Source organism: Rhamphochromis sp. 'chilingali', assembly GCF_963969265.1.
Source record: "Rhamphochromis sp. 'chilingali' genome assembly, chromosome: 15".
Classification (NCBI taxonomy): domain Eukaryota; kingdom Metazoa; phylum Chordata; class Actinopteri; order Cichliformes; family Cichlidae; genus Rhamphochromis; species Rhamphochromis sp. 'chilingali'.
Window position 1 is genome coordinate 36,241,611 of NC_137942.1, and position 5,498 is coordinate 36,247,108.

A 5,498-nucleotide genomic window follows, 5' to 3' on the forward strand; every position below is an offset into this window, starting at 1 on the left:
AATGTAATATAAATATAAAAATATCTAAATATCTCCTGCACTTTATGTTTTAATGATGTAAGTCTGTTATCGTGTTACATTAGCATTCCTCACATATCAATGAGATGCTGTACAGTACAATCCTACTGACACAGCAGAGGGATAATGACGGCTATTCAACATCGTTACACGACACATTCGAGCTGCATGATGCAGACAAAGTGACTAAATTATCTTTTTGTGGTTTATTGTCTTCAAACCAGCAGACAAAGCTGATGGCAGAAGATGTCAGAGAAGAACTTCAGGCCGTGGACTGAAAAGGTATTTTTGTCTTGTTATCAAAGACATTTGGAGTGGCAGCTTCTACAAGTGGTTGTGCTAAAGTAAAGCTTACAGTCTAAGAAACCACAGTGTTGATATTCAGCACAAAGAGAAAAGCTCACTTGTTTGAATTTATTTACAATCATAGTTTTATAAATTCTGACTGTAAACATCTTTTACAGCTTTGATATGGTTTGACACTCGATATCAGGTGATAGTGTTTAATTTAAAGGTTTCTGTGTACCAATGAGCCATTTACACTGATCAGTGTCAGTTTAACTGTAACACATTCATTATTTAGATTCAACAAAGAAATAACTGAATGTAAAAATGGCAGCCCTCAGGCAGGTTTATAGAGATATATGCATGCATTATGAAATTTATGTATCCCAGATAATTGTTATTCATCTAGTCATGGCAGACCTACCTCTTCCTCCCAAGTTAACTGCAACCCAAAAGAACTAGTGGGGCTATTTACACACTCACAACCAGTGTGGGGTAAAAAGAGCCACCAAAAAGCTGTCAGCCACAGATGTGCTAGAAGAGTTAGAAACTCTACTTATGGAGAAACTTTATAAGTCTAACAGAGGACAGGAACTCCTGCCCAAATAACATGATATAACCCCACATACAGCCCAGCCATAAAGTGAACCAAGTCATTTAGTTAAAGACAGCATGGGACCAAATGCATGTAACCAGCCTGCACCCACCTGACATTTCTTCCTCCTGAATTAAATGAATGAAGGGATGAAAGTTAAATGACTACAAACGTAAAGCCACTAGTTCCCACACTGGAGCTCCCTGACACTGTGTGTTAACCGTATTTAGCTTGTATCAACAGTTGTAACAGGCTAAGATACGTGAGACACTGCATTGAATGATTGTTCCTGTCTTAATGATTTCAGCTGACTGGTTTCAGCTCAGATGTTCTGCTTTTTCCTTTCAGTAGATCAAAGCAGCTCGTGCTCCTTCTGCTTCCAATTTAGAAGAAGAAGAAGAAGAAGAAGGCGAAGGCTTCAGCGAAGTGGCGTTCATGGTCTCAGTGAACAGTCACGGTCACACACTGCATGTGGTTTTAAAAGCAACATGTCTGTTCACCACAACAATGGAGATGTGTAATATTAGTGCAGCTACGGTTTGTTTTTGAACATCAGTTCTGTTTTCTACTTTGATCACTTAGACCAAAAAAGTGTTGTTTTCAGATTCTTTCTTTTACATCTATAAACCACCTGTTCATTTTTTTTATTACAATTAGTTTCACATAAATGTTAGTGTTTCCTTTATGATCTTTTAATGCTTACACTACACTGTACACGTCTACATTAGAGAAATTTCTGTTACCTGTTTCTGTTGACTCAGAGTTGTAAAATGTTCTTTTATTTGATGCACAATATGAAGTTCATAATTTTCTTACAAATAAAACTCTAATGACAAACATGAACAGCTGTGCTTATTTCTGAGACATGAGTTTTTGAATGTGTTCATATTTAGACAGTGTGCATCTGTCTGCTGAAACTGTGATGGTGAACCTGAGGTGATGGTCAACAGAAGGCAAATATATATCAATATAAAACAATATTGAAGTAATGTCTTTACCCTCTGCAGCGTGTGGACGCTGTGCACGCAATCACCTTATTCACTGTAGTAAACGTGCACCGCTAGCTCACGTGACTGTCTCCATGGTTACATCGTATATTATTAGCTATGTAAACAGCTTCCAAAGATGCCGCCATAGCTCTCTGCAGCTGTAACACTTTCACACTTTGCAAATCATTTCACGTTTTTGATAGTTATGAAGACAGAAAATGTTTTTAAGGTCATGCTAGGCGGTTGCTATGGTGGTTGCTGTGGACTTGGGTGGACCGCGTCCGATTCCTGTTATTAGCTGTCCGCCGCAGGAAGGCTGCGTTCCATTTACAAGTAGTGACCGTCTGCCGCAACTCGGACTCAAACCCCGCTTTGTTCTTTAATTATAGGCCTTTTATAGCCGTTCATGACACGCACACACACACATAAAGCATTTTGCCTCACCATGAGAATGCAACTTTACCTAACCTAACCTTAAAGTGTCTGATATAGGATAGAAAAATGAAGCAACCAGAGATTTAATGATGAAGACTCTGGGTTCTGTAGTTCACGTTTTACAGTCCTGAATGACTCTTTGGTTCAGTTATAGTAGATATAAGCATACTTCACATTACTGGGTATGAATAATAATCAAGAGACAAACTTTGAAGATGCAGAGCATGATGTCCCATCATCAGACTGTAAACAAACGTCCACCAGGCTTCTTTGTTGCCAAAATTGATGATTCTCCCATCAGGGATCAGTAGAGTGTATTAACCTGTGGTATAAGCAGCAGTCACTGAAATATTACTGTTTCAGATAAGAAATCTAGCACATAAAAGCCAGGGTGGGAGGGATCTCTGCAAACTGACTTACCTCTGCAAGTGTGAAGCTCAACAAAAATCTGCCTCTCCAGTCACTGACAAACAAAAACTCCAGCTGGGAGATAGAAAACGCTGTCTGGGTCTTGCTGGATGTTGCTGGTCAGAGTCCACACATTAGCAGAGTGCTTCTTGGTCCCACTGACCCATGTGGACAGCGACTGTGGAGAACTGTTCTGGAAAACAGAGAAGAGAATTAAAATAACAAAAAGCCAAACAGGATTTCCACAAAGACTCTCTTGGAATCAGCAATCAAAAAAAATCACTGGTTCATATTAAATATGAACAGGTTCCTTAAATGTACACAGTTCAGATCTGTTTTAATTTAATTTCCTTCACACAGCACATTCGTCCAGGCTGACAGGTAAACATAGAATTAATCTCAGGTAACATGACTCATAGTAGAGATTCAGTAAGAAAGATTGCAGGCTCTAATATTATTACCACACAATCCAAGGACACACCAACAGCTCAGATTTGTAGAACTATTTAAACAAATGTCTTCTGAATATTCAATTCATGTTCACAGTGGGAGGGGGGGGGGGTGTCATGGAATCTTTAAAATAAAGTCTGCAACACAGAAAGAGCTGTGATCAAGCTATTTATTACTGCGCCAACACACATCAAACATCACAGTTCAGTCATGTCAGCGCTGCCACAGAAGTGGTGCTCCTCCTCCTTTATGCATTCCAAGGAAGAGGGAGGAAGTTACAAACTGATCCTACCACACTTCATGTGTCTCGCTATGAAACCTAACGGATCAATGGTAAAACACGTAATAATATCTACAAATGCATCTTAAAGCTGTTATATTAGCACTCTGTGTATTACTAACATAACCACATTAACATTACTGACACTCGCTGACGTTTAATGGTCATTCTATAAATGCTGTCCGTTTAAATGGTCTTACCTGTACACACTGCATATCCACCGGATTCCAGCCAGAGTGGATTCTGGAGTCTTCCACGCTCCTGTTAGTGATCCTCCATCTGGATGGATGAGAACAACCTTCTGAACAATCTAGCAGGAGATGGCCCATATCTATGGGACTGATTTGTGCTAATAACGCCCATTGTATGGACTGATAACAGCCGAAGCGGGTGAATAAACCCAGTAGCTAGCTGTGCCATTACCCAGCATACATCACTCCCTCTGTAAATGCAATAAACCATACAAAAGTATCGTTCTACCTGTTTTTCAGGTAGTTGTTTACATTATATAATTTATTGTGTTCTGTATACGTCACTACAATGTGATTTGGAAAATGTCTAAATATACCGACAACAGGCACTTCCGCGGCAATCTCTTCAATCGGAGGACCCTTCACGTCAATTCCCGACGCGAGGGGGGTACCCTGCGCGTCCATAAGTGAAGCAGAGGGAGCCTGACCATGCGTCACACGTTTGACGAGTTGGGAATGAGAACGTGTTGGGATTATAGATGGCAGACAGTTGGTGTCATAAACCACCGCCTCTGTTCAAAGATGGTCGCTCACAGTGGACATAGATGCTTCTTTCACTCCTCTTTCAAACCATCTGTCCTCTCTGTCCAACATTAACTCTGTGGATAAAAACATCAAGTTCACCAGGGAAGACACAAAGGACGACTGTTTGCCTTTCCTGGACTGCACTGTGCACATTGAAGAGAACGGCAACCTCAACATCGAAGTTTACCGGAAGCCCACACACACGGACCAGTACCTCCTCTTTGACTCCCATCACCCTCTGGAACACAAACTTGGAGTAATTAGGACCCTACACCACCGGGCAGAACGTGTTCCCTCTAAGCCTGAAGGAAAAAGAAGGAACACACACATGTAAAGGAAGCACTCAAAACGTGCGGCTATCCTAAATGGGCGTTCTTAAAGTCAGCAAAGAGGCAGAGAAAAGAAGACCAGACACCAGCGAGGGAGGATAAGAAGGACAGACGCAACAACATTGTCATCCCCTATGTAGCCGGTGTACCAGAGAAACTCAGGAGAGTTTTCTCCAAGCATGACATCCCAGTGTATTTCAGACCCAGCAACACGCTCAGACAAAAACTGGTTCATCCCAAAGACAAAACTCCAAAACACAAACTTAACAATGTGGTGTATGCTGTACAGTGCAGCGAGGAATGCTCAGACCTGTACATTGGAGAGACCAAACAGCCACTTCACAAGCGCATGGCACAACACAGAAGAGCCACCTCCACAGGACAAGACTCAGCAGTCCATCTGCATCTTAAGGATAAAGGTCACTCTTTGAGGATGCCAATGTTCACATTTTGGACAGAGAGGACAGATGGTTTGAAAGAGGAGTGAAAGAAGCATCTATGTCCACTGTGAGCGACCATCTTTGAACAGAGGCGGGGCTTACGACACCAACTCTCTGCCATCTATAATCCAGTTTTGAGATCCCTTCCCAGACGCCTTAACGCCCACTCACATCCTGGGCCATCTGACCTCAGGAATTCGCATGATAAGGTGGGGCCAGGTTTCACAATGAACACACCCGAAACCCTGGCTGATTGGGACCCACACCCAGTTTCACACCTTGGCTCAGGCGATTAGAGGATCATCAGGGGTCCTTTTGTCCCTCTGTGGGGGGAAACTCCCACTAGGTTTATATCTGGGACTCTCCACCATTTGACCTTAGAACTGAAGAAGCTTCTCGGATGAGAGGTGAAACGTCTTCAAGCAACTTAAAGAAGTCCAGACGCTTTTCTTTGCAAGCTCCTTTGACCATTCTTCATATTATTCTCAAAAGG

At 41.9% G+C, this 5,498-nt stretch overlaps 2 long non-coding RNA genes across 5 annotated transcripts in view; one reads left to right on the top strand and one right to left on the bottom strand.

The window, feature by feature from the left end:
• The window catches only part of LOC308412296, a 7,895-nt gene extending 6,162 nt beyond the window's left edge, over positions 1–1,733 (top strand). For all 4 annotated transcript variants that reach the window (XR_013974553.1, XR_013974554.1, XR_013974555.1 and 1 more), the window contains 2 exons: positions 243–300; positions 1,247–1,733. This is a non-coding gene — a long non-coding RNA (uncharacterized lncRNA). The remainder of the gene's footprint in view (positions 1–242; positions 301–1,246) is intronic.
• Positions 1,734–2,521: 788 nt separating this feature from the next.
• On the bottom strand, positions 2,522–3,997 carry LOC308410942. Its single transcript, XR_013974309.1, has 3 exons — positions 3,661–3,997; positions 2,743–2,923; positions 2,522–2,644 (listed from the first exon to the last, which is right to left on the bottom strand). It is a non-coding gene; the product is annotated as an uncharacterized lncRNA (long non-coding RNA).
• Positions 3,998–5,498: the final 1,501 nt, after the last annotated feature.